Genomic DNA, 19,050 nt, shown 5'->3' with positions numbered 1-19,050 from the left:
TGTCAGTTCTGCACTAAGTAGCTGTGGGATCCTGGAAATATTAATCTTTATTAAACTCAGTTTCCCCATCTGTAAAAGAGAGATAATGATTCCTACCTCATCAAGATGTTTGAGAATTAAATGGACTCATATATGTGAAGTACCCAGAGCCCCTGATAGACAGTGGGTACCTGTTTAATGTAAATTCCACACCCTTCTCCTTTACTTAACATAAAAGACTTATCACACCAGATCTGTTCTCATGCCTCCAGAGTCTACGCTGCACAATAAAACATCTGGCCTTTCCCTGAACAGCCAGGCCCTCCACAGCCTTGTGCTTTGGGACTGCTGTACTTTTTGTTAGAAATACTCCTCCATCCTCACTTCTGGAAAACTCTTGTTCATGTGTCAAGACCCAGTCCACTCACCACCTTTAAAGCACTCACCCCAACACTTTTCAGTTTCCCTCTCGATGGGTTTGTGTTCCCTTGTCTCTTAGTAACGTGTGTATCTCAAGCTTCTTACAGATCACATGACACTGAGAAGGACCAGGGACTTACATGTTGTTCTACCTGATAGAGCCGAGCACTCAAGCCAGCCACATAGGGCCCGGCCCCTAGTTAGCTCCTAATAAGTGGCAACTATTAATATTATTATTATTACTACTACTACATTGTCACAGGCTTCAGAATCTTCCAGCCACTTGTTGACATCTGAAAATTGTTCACAGACTTTCTTTTCCACACTTAGAGAAGCAAATGCAAATTAATTCGCACCAAAGTCTAATCATCTACATAATAATAATAGCATAGGATTTATTTTTATTTATTTTTTAAATTATAAAATATTAAGGGGGTACAAATGTTTTTGGTTACATAGATTGCTTTTGTAATGCTTGACTCATGGCTGTAAGTGTGCCCATCACCCAAATAGTGTTCACTGTACCCATTCGGTAGGTTTTTGCTCCTCCCCTTTTCCCCCTCTCTCCTGCTTGATTTCCACTAAGTTTCCCTTCCCTCTGTGCTCATCGGTTAGTTCTAATTTAATAATGAGTACATGTGGTGTTTGTTTTTCCCATTCTTTAGATACTTCACTTATGATAATGGTCTCCAGTTCCACCCAAATTATTGCAAAAGGTTTTGATTCATCCTTTTTGTGGCTGAGTAGTACTCGATGGCAAACATATACCACATTTTATTAATCCACTCATGAATTGATGGGCGCTTGGGTTGATTCCACATCTTTGCAATTGTGAATTGTAGCATAGCATTTATTAAGCACTTACTATATGCCAGATGCTTTATACTCAATTTTCATAAAACCTATGAGGTAAATTCAGAGAGTTCAAGTGACTTGCTCAAGATCACATGGCAGTAGAGTTAGGATTTGAACCCAGAATCCGTTCTCTTAACTACTTTACTGCACTGCCCTTAACAGAGACTTTAAGTGACTGGTAGTGAAGCCTTCCTGTTTTATGAAAGGAGGCAGTTTGTGGGCAGTAAGCACTGAGTTGACATGAAGGGCCTTGGGGTGGCTAGTCCCACCACGTCTGGTCAGCACTGCTCACTGTCAACTCAATGTGTCACTTTGGCCATGCACAGATTGTCTCTGCATGATTCATGAGGAATTTTGTTACTTAAAGTCATAGACCATGCTGAAAAGTAGCTTCATTTTTCAGGCTACAGTAATTGAAAGTGAAGTGTCATGTAGCGCCATCCCTGCCCACACCCCTAACTCCACATGGGCCCTTACTCCCCCCACATCTCTGTGGAGCTCACACACACACACTCGACACCCTTCTTCTAGCTGCTTCCATTTCCCCTTCACGCAGACCCATCTCTTCAGCTCACAGGTGCAGGGACACATACCAGCCCATACACTCAGAGAGCAAGGAGGTGGCGGGATGGCTGATAATATGTGAGGGGTTTGTAGATGGTGAATTGTAGACCACAAAGTGTTAGACTTGAGAGAGATTTTAGAGATAACCTAGGCCAGCCACATAATTTTATAGGTGAGGAAACTGAAGTCCAAGGTAACTCAGTTAGTTAGTATAAATGGGTCTGCAGAGTCAAATGGTAAATGAAAAGTGAGTGCCAAACCTGAGAGAGAGTAGGGAGACATGGACTGCGAATGGGAGAGAGGATGGGTGAGGCTGCAATGGGGCAAGAGCACGGTGCCAGATGTAAAAGATGGTACATTTTTTATTAATGTTAAAATCCCCTAACTCAGAATGGTATCTCTGAAGCTGGACTGGGGAGTTTCTCTGACCTCTTCATGTGATTTGCATGGGAATATCTTCCTAATTATTCATAAATTAGCAATTTTTAAAAAAATTCTATAATTTAAAAAATCATAAAGCAGAAAATGGTGTCTGACACCAAATACTAAAGGCAATTTCCCCAGAATGTATGATAGTATATTTTAAACCTTTTTAGCAAAATCTGAAATTAGACTCTCAAATTGATCACTTGGGAGGGTACATACGATAATTTAATACATTCATATAATTTGTAAAGATCAAATCAGTGTAATTGGGATATCTATCACCTTAAATATTTCTATTTTCTTGATGCTAGAAACATTTGAATTATTCTCTTCTAGCTAGCTTGAAATATGTAACAGATTATTGTAAACTTTAGCCACCCTACTGATCTATCAAACACTAGGTCTTATTTCTCCCATCAAACTGCATGTTTGTACCCATTGACCACCCTCTCTTCATCCTTCCAACTCTTCCCAGCCTCTGGTAACCACCAATCTACTCTCTATCTTCACGAGATCTACTTTTTTAGCGCCCACATATGAGTGAGAACATGTTATATTTGTCTTTCTGTGCTTGGCTTATTTCACTTAACATAATGACCTCCAGTTCCATGTACATTGCTGCAGAAATTGATCATTTTCAAATAGTTAAGAATTATTTTTCATCAGGAGCTAATAATAAACAGTGAATTTTAAAGACAATTTCACCCTTGTTTTCATCATTACTCCTCCAATGTCTCTTCCTTTTATGTGGCTACTTCATTCTTGCCCTTCAGATTTTAGCTGAGATGTCATTTCCTCGGAATAGACTCCCTGACATTCGTCATTACACAGCCCTCCCCCGTCTTAGCCCCGTGGTCACTTTCCTTCATAAGTACCCTTAGTACATCCTTCATGTCACTTGTCATTGGCTGCAATTGTCTTGTTTACTATCTGATTCCTTGTTTGTTCCTCATTAGGATATTAGGCTATGAGCACCACCGGGCCAGGGCCTGGCTTACCACCCGGCAGAGTAAGCACCAAGTGAAAATACAGGTGAGGTCTGGTCCTCCCATTGGTTAGGTAAAGCTAATTTTTCAAAATCTGAAAATTAGTAGTGACCTTGTTGGTTTTATTCCTTTTTAAGTTTAGGTACTTCTTAATAGGAGCTACCACTACATTAAATATATTACAAAGTACCAACAACTACCTAAGCAAAAAATAATAAATGAAGCCAAAGATGCCTTACCAAAAAATAGTAAATATAATTTTTCCTCCATAATGTTCTATAAATATCTTGAAAATGTTCTAACGAATCCTAATGAAGATGGCAGCCTGAATAATGACTAAACTGCTTATAGACAGTAAATGTGGCACAAATATACAAATAAGTAGCAAAAGTACATTTTACCTAGTCTCTCAAAGTTAAATTGTAACATGTATAATTTTGCTATGCTTATGGTAATAGTTTGTGTAGTTTAACAATAAAAGGCTTTAGGCTTTCAAACTTACTTTATGCTAGGGTTTTGGTAAAATAACAGTTTGCTTACTAAAAAGTAGAAAATGATAAGAAAAGTTGGGCCTAATGCTTTCATAATTATTCAATTTGCCTTTTATCTTGCAACTGCTTTCTACAGAGGTACTAAAGGAAATTGTCAAACCTTTAGTGCACTTATAGAAACAAAAATGCATTTTAATGTGATTGAAGCAATAACCAAACAACTATATTGTTAGTGATAATGGTAGTGAAACTGCTTAAGATATTGTACTCTTACAAATGAGAGAAGGATGGCCACTGTCTTTGTTACAAAAAGGCTCCCAGGAGTTCGGCTGTCTGCATTGTTCACCTATGGGGGCTCAAGCATGCCGACATTTCTCATTTCTTTTTCATTCTTTTTTCTTTCTTTCTCTCTCTTTCCCTTCCTTCCTTCCTTCCTTCCTTCCTTCCTTCCTTCCTTCCTTCCTTCCTTCCTTCCTTCCTTCCTTCCTTCCTTCCTCCCTTCCCCCCCCTTTCTTTCTTCCTTCCTTCCTTCCTTCTTTCTTTTGTTAGCTATAGGGCTTCACCATGTTGCCTGGGCTAGAATGTGTGTCAACCTTAAACTCCCAGGCTCAGGAGATCCTCCTGACTCAGCCTCCTGAGTAGCTAGGACTATGGGCCCATGCCACTGCGCCTGGCTCAGTTTTTTACTTTTTGTAGAAATGGGGCCTCTTTATGTTGCTCAGGCTGGTCTCAAATTCCTGGCCTCAAGCGATCTTCCTGCCTCCGCCTCCCAAAGTGCTAGGATTACAGGTGTGGGCCATCACGCTTGGCCTGTGCTGACATCTCTAAAAAATGTTCCTTATTGTTTCTTTTTTTTTGAGACAGAGTCTCACTTTGTTGCCCAGGCTAGAGTGAGTGCGTGGCGTCAGCCTAGCTCACAGCAACCTCAAACTCCTGGGCTTAAGTGATTCTACTGCCTCAGCCTCCCCAGTAGCTGGGACTACAGGCATGCGCCATCATGCCCGGCTAATTTTTTCTATATATATTTTTAGTTGGCCAGATAATTTCTTTCCATTTTTAGTAGAGACGGGGTCTCGCTCAGGCTTGTCTCGAACTCCTGACCTTGAGCGATCCACCCACCTTGGCCTCCCAGAGGGCTAGGATTACAGGCGTGAGCCACTGCGCCTGGCCCTATTGTTTCTTTTTAAACATTTCAGCCATCCGAATTGCAAAAGTAACACACATTTGTTGTAACAGTTCAAGCAAAAGAAAAGTATCTACATAAAATTCTTAATCTTTGCTTCCTCCTCTAATTCCATTCATTTTATGTAATCAATGCTAAATATTTATGTTATGAATTATGTATTTTCTCCTCTGCTTATATGAACATAAACATTAAATAAAATAATAAAGTAATAGCAGATAACACTTATGTAGTGCTTAGGATATGTCAGGTATTTTTTAAAGGACTTGACATATATTCTGCTATCCATATGATCCTATAAAATAAGTACAGATATGCATCCCATTTTATAGATTAGGAAGATGAGGCACAGAGAGGTCAATTAACTTACCAAAGATCACACAGCTAGTGTGTAGCAGACACAACATTCAAACACAGGTAGTCTTAATTACCAAGCTATACTGTCTTTCACACTCAGCTTTTCTTGTTGGCTTATGTAAAGGGGATTATACCTTATGTTTCCTATAACTTTTTCACATACTTAACAAACTGTCATTGATGTTTTTCCAGTTTAGTAAAGATAGACTGAAGATATTCTTGTGGATGGCTGCATGGGTTTCCGTCACGTTGATGTATCATACTTTGTTCTACTACTCTCCTATGATGAACATGCTGATAGTATCCACTTTTTGCTATTACAAACAATGATACAATGACACAGCCTTGTACATAAATTCCTATGTACTGGCACTTTTATTTTTCTCAGAATTGGCCTCTTTTTTGGGGGGAGGGGGTGAAAGAATATGTACACTTTAATTCCTAATAAATACTGCCAGTGTGTCTTCCTAAAATGTTGTGGCAATTTATAGCTGTACCAAGAGTGAATCAGGGCACTTGTTCTTTATACCACTCTAGGGCTTTTCTCACTACCTAATATTTTGAATAAAAATAATTTTGTGAATATGTAACTTTTATAACAATTTTGGTTTTTTGTAGTTTTTGATATTATGTGCTACTCTTGTGGAAACATGTTTGGCTAGTTATAAAATGACTAAATAAGCACAAGTAAAATAATTTAATGGTGGAATTATGAATGGCAGTTTGGAATTTTCCCTTTTTCATGATTTCAAGTGTAGAATGTTTGTTTTTCCCTGACAACAGTGTTCATTTCTTATTGTTCATTCTCTTCCATCTCTCTCATGCTCCAGGGAGGACCAAGAAGGGACAGATCACCATCTGTCCTGGGTAGTTTATACCCGATGATTTTTCAAAGTCCCTTCCAGCTCAATGATTCTTTGAGAATACGAATTGAAAAAAAAATTAAGCTTCAAAATCCAGGATGCTGGTTTGTGATTTTATAGGGCTTGTGCGAGGTTCTATAAAAAATTGTAGCTATGCTATTAAAACAAGTAGAGTGTACCTATGCCTCAGGAAAATAGAGTCTCTGGGAATATGGCAGCAACCAGAACTACTTGGAGATTGTACATTCAGGGTTGTGTTAGTGGGGCAGGAGCTTTGGACACCCCCTTCATTTTGGTCCTACAATTTTGACTCAAAGGACATTTTACATATACATATTTTAGTCGGAACCATAACAACAGTGGTGAATTTTCATTGAGGAAACAACTCCTGAAATGGACTTCATTAAGCCAAGGTAAATCCCTTGATCAATTTTCCGTGGGATGTAGTTACATTATACCTATTTTGTTCAATTGAAATTTTTATTTTACTGAAATTATTTGCATTGGGCTAAACTATTTTCCATTTAGATTTTATAGAGTTGATTCATCAGTTTTCTATCTATATAAAATTGTACTGATTCTATCTTCTGACTTTTTTGATGATCATTACCTCTCAGTTCATTTTTTGAGTCTACTTTTACAGGTCTAAATTCTGTAATGATTTTATTCTTCTGCCATTTTTATTCAATGTTAATTTCACAATGTTAATTTTTAGCCATTGTCAGGTTTGTGTTGATTTTCAACCATTAACATTCATTGTTTATTATAAATTTGAATAAAAGACTGATGGTTTGCATTTATCTCTTAGCTAATCCGCAATAAAATTGTGAGCATTTTTGTGCTAGAGAGAGAGCAATAGCAAATGGAGACTGAGAGCGACAGACACAGGAGACACCACGGCAATCCTGAGGCATCATTGCTGAGTTCTGGAATGCACCGTGGGTCCCAAACACCCGCAGGTATAAAGCAATGGGAGGCAAATGACCTTGGGGTCAAAATGACAGAACCTAAACTTCCTGTTTCAGTGTTGCTGAAGTAAATGCAAATATCTAAATGTCTAGCTTCTCTCCTTGGAATCCTTCTATCAGGGTTCTTTACCAGGATACGCAAGTCCCATTCTATCTTCCATCTCTAAGAAGTCACAAAGACAGAGACCGGGTATGTTAGGTAGGATTAGTTTTAGGTTCAAGTGACAAAAATTCCAAAGTAACTAGCTTAAACAGGATCTCCCCCTGCCTCCCCCTGGGAGGCAGTGAGCAGTGTTGCTTGGACTACTGAGAGCTGGAGCCATGGAAGAAGGGGTGCTGCCTGAAAGAGGGAGCAAGCCACAGCTAGAACCAGGCTGCTGAGACCACAAGGGAGTGGGGAAGGGCTATTCTGACCTTTCTCTCTTCTTACTGTCAGATCTGCTGGCATGTTCTATTAGCAGAATCTTGGCATGACTAAGACAGAGCAAGGAAGCCTGGCTAAAACTGTCCATTGCAGTCAGCTCCTAGGCACAGGCAGGGGCAGGAAGTGGATTTGGGGGTGTGTGTATAAATGGAGATTATCCAGCATAAAAAGGAAAGAAGGCATAGATTTATCAACAAGATGAGACAATGCTCAATAAATACCTGAGGAAAGTAGCTGTTTCTATAACAATGCTATTACCTACCATCGGTTGAATAGTTATTAAACATTTCCAGGTAGTTCTCATAACCATCTTTTAAGGTAGGTATTATTGTCCTTATTTAAGAAATAAAAAACTAAGGCTGAGGGATGTAAAGCAACTCGCTGAAGTTTCTACAGCAGGTGGTAACCACAGGGCTCTAAACAAGGTCGGCCTGACCCCAGAGTCCTGCTCTCATTCATGGGGCTAATTTCTGTCTGTAGGTCAGGCAGGAGGACGTGACTTCAGGACAGAGGCGTGCAGCTGCCTCACTCTAACTTTCTATCAAGGCCAAGGCCAACACTTTTTCTTCCCACTTTTCAGAGAAGGGAAGTTGAGGCTGGGAGTGGAGAGGAGTGTGCCTGTGATCACGTGACAATTCCAGTTTCTCTCTTTCCATCTCTGTTCCTTTCGGGAAGCTCGTGCAGCGCTTGCTTTGGCAGCACATATACTAAAGTTGGAACCATGCAGAAAGCTCTTGTAGCCTGGCGGCCACTTTGTAAAAAACCCGGGCCACAGGCGGGTCCCTCTTATTTATCCAGTGGTGTTTAGGGACAGAAATGGTTTGCCTCTCCCTGCCTCATGAACTTACTTCTGGCCTGAGATCTCTGGATAAATCATTTTCCCCATGACCCTCTAAGAAAGAAAGCCTGCTTGTTCGTGTGTCAGGCGGACTTCTTGAAGAAAGTTAATGTTTCTAAAATTTTAACATCTTTCCTTCTTCCCAAAGTAAGCAAATGGGAAGAAATACTGATTTAGTTCTCACGGCTTCCCAGTTTTCTTTCTGTCAGCAACTACACACAATTAAGCTTCTAGACAGAACAAAGGAAAATGAACAGTGCTGAACAATTGTATTATCCCAGACCAGTCCAGTGAGTAAAAGTAGTAAAAAGCACCAGAACATTAGCTATAATGGCTTCTTAGGGCAAAGTGCAAAGACTATGAAGGCACACAATTAGCAGAGTCATTTGTTCTGACAGACACTGCTGTAGAGGAACAGAACTGGCATGGGGAGTTGTTTCTCCTTGTGAAGTTTACTGTTATGGTTGGAAATTCTCACAAGCACACTGAGTCCCTCTAACCCCGAAGGACCCTAGAAGGGTCTTACCTCTCTCCTTCAATGCAGCGGCAGAGTTCTCAAGAGAGCACTGGAGACTTTTGGTCCCACCTCATTTCCCACTCAACCCTCACCTCTCTCTCCTCCTCCACCGTCCCCACGTTCTCCATAGAACTCCTTTTACTCATGGCCTTGCTCAACCTCCAACGTGTTTGTCATTGTCCACCACTCCCTTAGTTTTCAATTTCTCTTTCCTCTTGGCTTTTTCTGACAACAGTTTCTTCTGATTTTCCTTCTGCATTTTTGCCTTTCACCTTTTCACTAACTTCTCCTCTCTGTCTGCCCCTTAAATGCTGATTTACTTTCTGGCCTTTTCCTTTACTGTTGTCTCTTCTCCCTTAACACCCTCCGTATAGTCAGCCTCGGTTTTGGCTAACTTATCTCCCAGTCTTTACCCAACAACAGCACACCAATTGCTACCAATCCCTAGCCCAGCTCTCTCCCCTGCGTCCCAGACCTACATGGATGCCCTCCTTCCTTACAGAGCATAGCAGACAGTGCTGGCGTGCTGCCAGAGCCCTTCAGTCCTGTTTTAGTATTCCTGGGTGTCACAGCCCTCCACCCCACTCCCGAGGCCTGCCCTTTTCACTTTTTAAGAGGGCTGTCCTTGAATTTCTGCAGCTTTGCCTACATGCATGGAGAGGTGTAACTTTCTGGGTGTTTATATGCCCTCCTGTCCCCATCTGCCCCATCAGCAACTCTTAACTGGTGACTGCTGGGTACAGGAGATGAAAGACCAGCTCCCTTGTATTGAGTGGTATGTTGGGTTTGCCAGGAAGAAGATGCCAAGATAGAGTTAGAAGTTACCTTACTACCACCTTATTACCACATTATGGGGGGAGGGGGCGGGTAATGCTTGTGACAGGCAAAGAGGAGAGGGAGCAAGAGTAGGCAGAGAAAACCTTTAGACCATTACACAGTTCTGACTCCTGTGAAGGAGAGGAAGAAGGAAGGAGAGTCGGGTAGGGTAAGCCTCAGACTGCAGTGCAGCTCTGAGAACGTCTCAGCTAGTCCACTGGGATGCTCCAGTGCGAAGATTGCTTGCAGAGGAGTATCAGAAATGCCGAGTCATTATACTACCCCTGTGCTCAGCTGTTGGCCAGAGGCTGTCTGGGAGGCACATTGTCTCAGCTAGAAGCTGAGGCTGAAAACACTGACAGCTAACTGCTGATAGCTAATTGCACCTTGTGGAAAGTTCTCTCTTGAAGGGTGGTCTGAGGTGCTCACTTCCATGGCTCCGTAAGTGGGCAGCTGTGAGGTGTGTCTTACCCATCAGAGTCCCCTGTGGATCAGTCTAAAGCCTTTGCTCTGTGGAACTTGTACCTGAGGTTACAGCCTTGTTTGGCCCACTCCTCTTCCCTGTCTTGCTTTGCCCATTTCCTTACTAATCTCCCCTGGGAGCAGTTCTTTTTTAATCACTTCTACATGAAATTCCGACTCACAATATACTTCGGAGGATCCAGTCTAAGACATGGACAAATCTATTTTGATACCCCACAGAACCTTTAAACAAAATAGTATCAAAACCAAATGCATTCTCTTTTCATTTAGACTTTCCCTTCTCCACAGCAAGTGGCAACTCCATCCACCAGTCACTTAAGCCCCAAATCATTCCTTTTATCCTTACTCCCTGTATCCAATCCATGACCGAGTTCTGTTTCTTTTTACTCATTGGTACTTCTCAGATCCGTTTCTCCTTGCCAGTCCTACTGACATGGATACTGCATCGCCGTCCATTTGTGGGGTGAGGGCCATGGCTCCCTCACTGGTCTTGGCCTTCAGTACACTCTCACCCTGCCCCAATCCAGTCTCCATACTCATGTCACAGTGAGCTACCTGAACACCCAGTGGGTGCCTGGTGGAGGCAAACTGTAAATTGTTGAAAGCATTTACATAGTTCCCAATCAGTGACAAACCAGTTTTAACATGTTTGTTAGGCTGTAATGGTGGGCCAAAGCATGCAAACAAAGTTTAGTGGGAACAAATAAGAGACTACATGGTCATTCTGGAGGTTGCGAGCAGTCTATGCATTAGAGTGCAAAATGAAATGTACTTTAAGAGTAATCTATCACTTTGTGAGAAGAGCTTTCTGAGTTGTCTCTTTGGCTATGTAGATACAAGGCAAGAGTCTGCTCACTGTTTTTGCAGAAGTCGATATGGTGGACACTCACCACGGTCCTGGGGCTTGGATATGCTGGTGAGTACAATAGGCAGAGCTCTTTGTTTTAGATAGACCTGATCAGAGAGGAAAGCTGGAGTTGGGGGGAGAGGAGATGTCAGTTGAAGGAGGGTTTTTCTCAAGTTCATACTTGAGTCATGGCTTCTCCACCTCTGGTTTATGTGGATTGTCTTGCCCTCTTAAGAATTTATAAAAATGGAAACAACTACCTTGCCCCTTTCTTCCCACTAGAGTAGTAATTTATTAGATAAAATAGGAAACAAAATCAGGACATTTCTTTTGTATGTGTTCGGTTAAAGCAGACATTCCCTTTCTCAGACTTTTGAGGGCTGCTGGCCTAGCTATGCTCTGGGACTACTCAGCCAGAGGGGCATCAAAATTTAGTTAAACATTCTCATTATAGATTTTTCACCTCCCCCACCCCAAACTAGAGTGTTAGTTCCTTGGGGGCAGAATCTTTGTCTACTTCATTTATTTATTTTTTTTATTTCAGCGTATTATGGGAGTACAAAGGTTTAGGTTACATATATTGCCTTTGCGCCACCTGAGTCAGAGCTTCAAGTCTGTCTGCTTTAGTTTTTATTCCCCAAAGTTCCTGCATGTAGGTGCTCAACATTTTTGTCTGACTGATAATCTCTTATTCTCCACATTGCGGAATGCTTACATTTCAAGTACTACAAGATAAGCACTGCACTTGCAAAGTAAGGAAAACTGATAATCTTGTGATTTTGTAAAATAATAAAGTTATCTTTTAATTTGAATTTAGTGGTCATTATTCAGTCTGCAGAATTGTGTCCTACCTTGTTTACTTTGGGAGCAATAAGTACCTTTATGGCCCTTTTTATTGATCAGTTTGAGATGAGCATTTTAGCTAATCTTGTTTCAGTGCTTCTGTGGTCACCACTGCAAAAGAAAAATGGCTCATGCAAAGCTCCAAATGGATAAAGAGAAAAAGATTAAGAAGAAATGTGGCTGATGCATTTATATCACACTAGAATTATAGATAACCTAGCTAAAGTAGAGAATCACTTGTAGAAATCGAGTCTATAATATGCGCCCAGGCATTTACATAGCTCCTGGTCAGGGACAAACCAGTTTTAACATGTTTGTTAGGCTGTAATGATGGGCCAAAGCATGCAAAACAAAATTTAGTGGGAACAAATGAAAAATACTACTCAAAAGCCAGGGAGATGTAGTTTAATTTAAAAAGACAATTTAAAAGGTTTGGTTTATTTGAAGCTCAAGATAAATCAACAATGCAATATTACTGCTGAGAAAAAAATTCTGTCTTAGGATGCATTACTAGAAGTACAGTCCCTGAGGAAAATAGAGACACAGGTTTAGTTCTGACGAGCCCCTCAAACTATTTCTGGAATATTTTGTTTAATTCTAGGTATGGCTTTTTAAGATGGACATTGACAACTTAGAAATGTTTCTGTGTTGAGTGGGGAAGCAAAGAGTGTGTTCAAATTCACTGTAACTGTTATCAGAAAATGGGGGCGATGGTGAGGGGTACTCTCTGGCCTATCCACTCAGAAATTATGGAAATAGGATTGACGTCCTAGAATCAAAACATCAAAGTCCCCATGTATTGGATGTGAAATGTGAAGAAAAAGATTCTAGGCCAGATTAAATATTCATTAAACAAATCAAAGGAAGAAAACATCAATTAGAGAGGTGGAACATAGGAAAAGTATGAGTTGTATAGAAAATGATCAGCCATGCCTAACCCAGCCCAGTCCAGGACAGAAAGGGTCTAGAGATAGAGAGTTTTTCTGACAGTCAAGGACATTTCTATTTTGATTAAAATGTACAACCAGCTGTTGTAGCCTGATGCCATTAAACATTCAAATCATCTCTTTCCTCATGCCATGATTCTGTGCTCACCAAGCTATCTGATTACAAATTGACTTCTCATACAGGCCTGTCTACAGAGGGAGAGTGTGCTGGTGGTGCCATCTGAGTATTCTGGGATGTGTGACAGTAATGGCTCCCATTGTATTTAATAAATGAGTCTGTTGGCACACTGTCTCTTGTGGGCTTGGCTAATGTGAATATGCCCTGGAGGGTCAGAGCTACTCTTGATGTGCTTACAGAATTCGGTTTTAGAAATTGCAAAGCTGAGCCATAGACTCTGGATCGTGATAAATTCACCAAAGTAACAGATTCTACCTCACTGAGAATTCTTGGGAAACAGCCAGTCTTCCACCTGGACAATCTCACTCTATCTTCTGGAAATCAGAACAATAACCTTCTTGTGAACACCTGTAGCAGGTATGTCATTTGATTCTTAGGCATTGCTTCATTAAATCTTGGTTTCTTGAAGGGGCTGAATCTGATTCACTTTTATGTCATTTACAATACCCAGGACATAGGAATTTCACCAACAAACCAGTAGCCCATCCCTGACTACCATAGCCCTGATGACCACACTTTTTTTAATATAGTTTTTTTTTTTTCCTGGAGATGGGGTCTTTGCTGTGTTCCCAGCCTGGTCTTGAACTCTTGGGCTCAAACATCTCTTCCACCTCAGCTTCCCAAAGTGCTGTGATTACAGGCATGAGTAATCATACCTCCTGACCACCACCTTTCTTCACGTTCAGGGCGTAGTCACCTTTACCTCTCTCCACCCCACTAAAATAAGTGGGACTAACCTCATCCTCAGCAATCTCCTCCCTACCACAAAAGAGCACTCATTTTACAGAGTTGCAGCCATCTCTTTGTTCTCCTCCTACCCTATACTACAGATCTCATACTCTCCCATTTCTGTCCCTGAGACCTTATGCTCATAATCTCTCCCATCTGCCAGGCATCCCTGGCTTGCTGACCACTATAAGATGGTCCAGGATATCATCTCTTCCATTGGCTCCAAAATCTGCAACCCATGAGGGGTGCTTTGTCCCTGTGTCCAACATGATGTTTCATATCCTCAGATATTGCATTTGGTTTTTATTTCTGGCTGTGCTCTAGAGCTTTTTAACCTCTGCTTGTCTGAGATAGGTGATTGACCAGTGGCCTCCATAGAAACCTGCACATAATAATCCTTCATCCAATGTTTGTTCATTGAATGAATAAATTAACCATGTCACTTGAGTAATCTAGAAACATTTTGGAACAAGTTAAGCAGAGATGAGAAGCCATAGGAAGATGTAGTTGAAGTCTTCACATATTGAGTGTTATGCCATGTGAATAAGCAATGACATTCGTTATGCCCTGAACCTGAAGGAGGTATAGATGGAAGGTTCCTGGAGGCAGAGGTGGGTGTATGTGTGGGGGCAGGGGATTTGGATTGGATACAGTCATATTTAGGCCAAGGCAATGCAATGACCTGGGATCAGAGGCTCCAAAAAATTAAAAAAATCATTGCTCACAGAGTCAGTAAATGGCAGTACTGGGATTCAAAACCTGGTCCTCTGGCTCTAAGTCCCCTCCTCCCTATTTCCTCTCAGCTAGGCTGCTTATATAATAAGCAAAAATGAACTGTTTGAAGACCCAGCTCAAGTGGAGATCACAAGTGATAAAAATCATTTAATGTAAAAGTAGCAAAATCATTTCCTTCTTTTGCTTTCATGTGGACTTCCTTTGTGCTACAATAAAATGTCCATAAAGAATTTAGCACCAATATTTTATTTTCACAGGGACTGCTATTTGTTTTTCTTCCTGGGTAGGTTATCCACTGTAGAGAGCTGGCTTTTGAGTATTTCCCGGTGTGCTGTGAACTGCACAAGTGCCGCCCATTCAAGGTGAATTACACTCACTTAGGAGCCAAGGCAAGTGTCAGACACTCTTTCCGTAATCTATACTTGCAATTTTTCTGAATTTCCTTTGCAACACTGCCCTATTTGAGTGTCATTTCTCAGTAGATTATGAGATATGGTTGCCATTTCAAATGAAAATTTGAGAATAAAAAGCCCTGTTCATATCCAGCCACAGAAAACCATTTAAACTCATCTCCACGGAACTGATGTTAAAATTTAAGAGCATAACTGTACTAACTCTTGAACAAATGAGAAAATAGATAGGAAAGTCTTTTGCAGAGCATAGCTTTATGCAAATATGGGTAAATGTTAAAATTATTAAAATTCATATAGAGGTAAATCTTCAAACTATCTTTGATGCTGCAGTAAAAATCATTAATGCTGAATAATTAATCATCTAAAAGAACACAAACCCAAATCAATGATAAATGGTTCTAAAAGCAGAACTTAAAATTTTTTTCAAATTTCCAGGCTGGAAGGATGAGAGGAACATAGGAATACAAATCAAAAAACAGAAATTTTGTTTCATTATTTAATGCAGATTCAACAACTATTGAATGGCTACTATGTGCCAGGTACAGTCTAGGAATTTTTTTCATTCTTTCAATCAATTCTCCCAAAAAATCTATGGAGATAGGTAATATTTCCCCCATTTTACATATGAGAAAGTTGAAGCTTATATTTAAGTCATCTTTTCAAGCTTACATAAACAATAAGTGAAAAATATCCAAATTCTCATTCAAGTCCTCTGATTCTAAGTCAAAAATGTCTGTCCTCTATGACATGCCACCTTCCAAACAGATTATGCAAATTGAACTATTGTCTTTCTAATGTTGGGGAGAGCTGCTTCAGAACCGATTAACCTTATGTGCATTTCAGTTCAGAGGGAACTATCAGCTGGAGAAGCTGATCTTTTCATAGCATTTATCAGTCCCCACAGGGGGACTGGAGTGTGGGTTTTCCTGGCCATTCAATGATGATGAAACCAACAGGAAAGTTAGGCCTGTGTCTCAGGGAGACAGCTTCTTTGCATTTCTGATTGTGAGGCTGTACCTTCTCATGGTCTGACATTTCTGAGTAACCTGCTTTCTAATTTTGAGACTAATGATTAAAATTCAGGCCCATGTTTCTTATAAATTAAGGCAAAGAGTTGTAGACGATGCTTTTCTTTTGTGTACACATGCACACTCTCATACAGAACATAAGCTGGCCATATATGGATAGAAAAACCAACATTCACTGCTTCCCTCCAAGGAATAAGATAAAGTTTATCCCCAAAGATGGAGGCCAGAGGATTACCCAAATCACAAAACGGAGAGGATTAGACTTGACCCCCCACACTCAGAGACCTGCATTGTGGAATTGACCCTGAGAAAGGATTTACAGATCTATCATACACAGTCACTGGTAGAATCAGGATTAGAGAACCTCAATTTCTCATTTGTACCTCAGAGCTCAGATAACTTCATACCCTGGGAATCGATGTTCCGTATGGGGGAAGAGCAGACAAAACTGCACAGATTTTTTATTGTTATATTGTTGCCAAACTATTTTATCTTTAATCTCCAAAATATAAGAAGCATCAGAGCATTATTTACTTCTATGAAGTTAAATAAAATTATCAAAATGTAAAAGATTATCTGAGTGAGTCAATAAAAAATATTAAATTTTAACTCCAAGTAAGATACTTACTAGGCATTAAATGGGGAAAAAAAGAGATATTTAAGAATTCAAAAGAATAACAAAAATATTTGCCATTTAATGGTTATCTCCTATGATATTGCCACAGAAGAGTTTTACAAATACTTCGTTTTTACAGCAAAGTTAAAAGGTAGACAGTGTCTTATTTTCTAGAATAAGAAACTGAGGGCCAGGCGGGATGTGGCTCGTACCTGTAATCCTAGCACTCTGGGATGCCAAGGCGGGAGGATCTCTTGATCTCAGGAGTTTGAGACCATCCTGAGCCATGAGCAAAAGGGAGACCCTGTCTTTACTAAAAATAGGAAAAATAAGCTGGCTGTAGTTATGCTGGCCTATAGTCCCAGCTACTCAGGAGGCTGAGGCAGGAGGATCATTTCAGTCCAGGAGTTTGAGGTTTGAGGTTGCTGTGAGCTAGACTGACACCATAGCATTCTAGCCCAGGCAACAGTGCTAGACTTTGTCTCAAAAAAAAAAAAAAAAAAAAAAAAAAAAAAAAACAAAAACCCAGAGGGTAAGCAATTCAATTGTTCAAGGTCACATAGTTGGTTAATGATGGACTCTTGTTTAAAGTCCTCCAAAAGCTCTATCCAGCACACCGTATTGCCTTCCAACCTAATGGAGAGAGATTAACATCTATGAGGAGGGTCTATGATAAAATAAAATAGATTTTAAAAACCATAGACACTTTTTTTAAAGGTATAAATTGTTTATACAGTGATTATAAAGATGCTATCAATCCTCTTTGGATTTATTTCTAGACTCTAGGACATATTGTTTTAAATAGCCTCAGGGATGGTAAATATTTGCCATTTTATCTTTAGCCATAAAACACACCATTTGTATGGGTCTGATTTTTGGAAATGGTCAAAAAACTTCATGGCTCAAGTCAGTGAATGAATTGAGTGATTAAGCTAATAGAATTAAAAAGAAAAAAGGAAAGAAAATAAAGTATGATCATAAAATAAGAGTTCAATTATTATTGTATACTTCCCAGAGAGTTTGTTACTGAACTAGTTTTACTACCTTATTGTCATACCTCATATGCGTGTAAAAAAAGGATTTTCCAATAAGAAACATTCAAGATCCAATAAATGGTAGAAAAAATGAGCACTACGTGTGAGGTTTTGGGGGACTTGGATGAATCAAGGATCTTACTGATAATGATTTGATCTGATATGTACCTGGTAAACTTGACCTTCAGTTTCCTCTTTTATTCACCAAAAAAGGCAAAATTAACTGCCTTTCACAAAAATATTAAAATTTGGGTTTTTTAAAAAATAAATATTTTAAAATTTTAACCAAGAAGTTATTAACAGTTACAAAAGAATAGAAAGGAACAAATCAATGATGTAAATGTCTGAGTCATTCAGAAGAATCAACACTTTAGATCAATGGTCTCAAAGCAGGGCACTCAAGGTAATCCACAAAAGTTTGAAAAGAATATTGCAACTTCCACTTCTATTAATTTTCGAAAATCTCATGCTTTTAAAGCTTCTATTTTTGCTTGAATTTTATAATCTACATGACCCAATGTTACATGAATAGTATTCATAAATAAATATGTATACACAGTATATCAACATAAGAATATAAGTATTTTTATCTATATATTCCTTGATGAGGTGTTATGTGATCAAAAACTTTGGGACAACTGCTCTAGACCCATTCAAGAGAGACTGAATGGGACAGGCTCAATATACACAATATAATGCTATCAAATGGCAGAGGCAGCACCTCATCTAGGTGATTTTTTTTCCGTAATAGAGCCTTAGGAGGTTGTTTGGAGAAAGCTTTTTAATGCTTTGGGTATCTACCACCTTGGAGTCTTTCATATTCTTTGTGCACTATGACTTGGACCTAGGCTGACGTATTTGAATGAGTAGCACTTGCTGGGTGAAAGCCTGAAAAAGTCTAACGTGTTCCTCTTGGGGGTGGCGAAATACAAGTGTGACCCAAGGGCGACAAGGCAGGCTACAGTTATAATTCCCTTGATCTCCATGACTCTTGCTGAAGAGGTGGTTTCATTGACTGGTGCTGGGGAAGTCATTAGGCTGCTAAGCAGGAAATAAAAAACTTGTAGAATGACTGTTAGAGCTGAGAGAACTTAGAGGTTATCTGGTCCACCCACTCATGTTACAGCAAGGAAACTGGAGTCTATGGAGTAAGTACATCTTATTAATGCAGGAGGACCTGGTGCTTGAGAATATGAGAACATTTTACTTTATAATGAATGGAAATTCCACATGACTCATGTTAGCCTTTTTATTCTCCATTTAGACAGTGAAACTATGTTATGGGGTGACAATTTTGAAGAATACACGTTTTGATACATGGATGGACTATATGTAACTCTTCTAAAAATACTCATATAGCAAATCTTGGTCTAAATTCTATGGACATAAGCCATTTAGTATTTTATTTACCCACTGAGAGACAGAAATTTTAAATATTATAGAAATACCTTGTAATGGCCAATGCTGGCATTTTCCCAACCATTTTTATAGCTAATCCTTGGGAAGTTTT

This window comes from Lemur catta, chromosome 1 (genome assembly GCF_020740605.2).
Source record: "Lemur catta isolate mLemCat1 chromosome 1, mLemCat1.pri, whole genome shotgun sequence".
NCBI lineage: Eukaryota > Metazoa > Chordata > Mammalia > Primates > Lemuridae > Lemur > Lemur catta.
The sequence above is the reverse complement of the archived record's forward strand: the minus strand, read 5'-3'. Positions refer to the sequence as shown.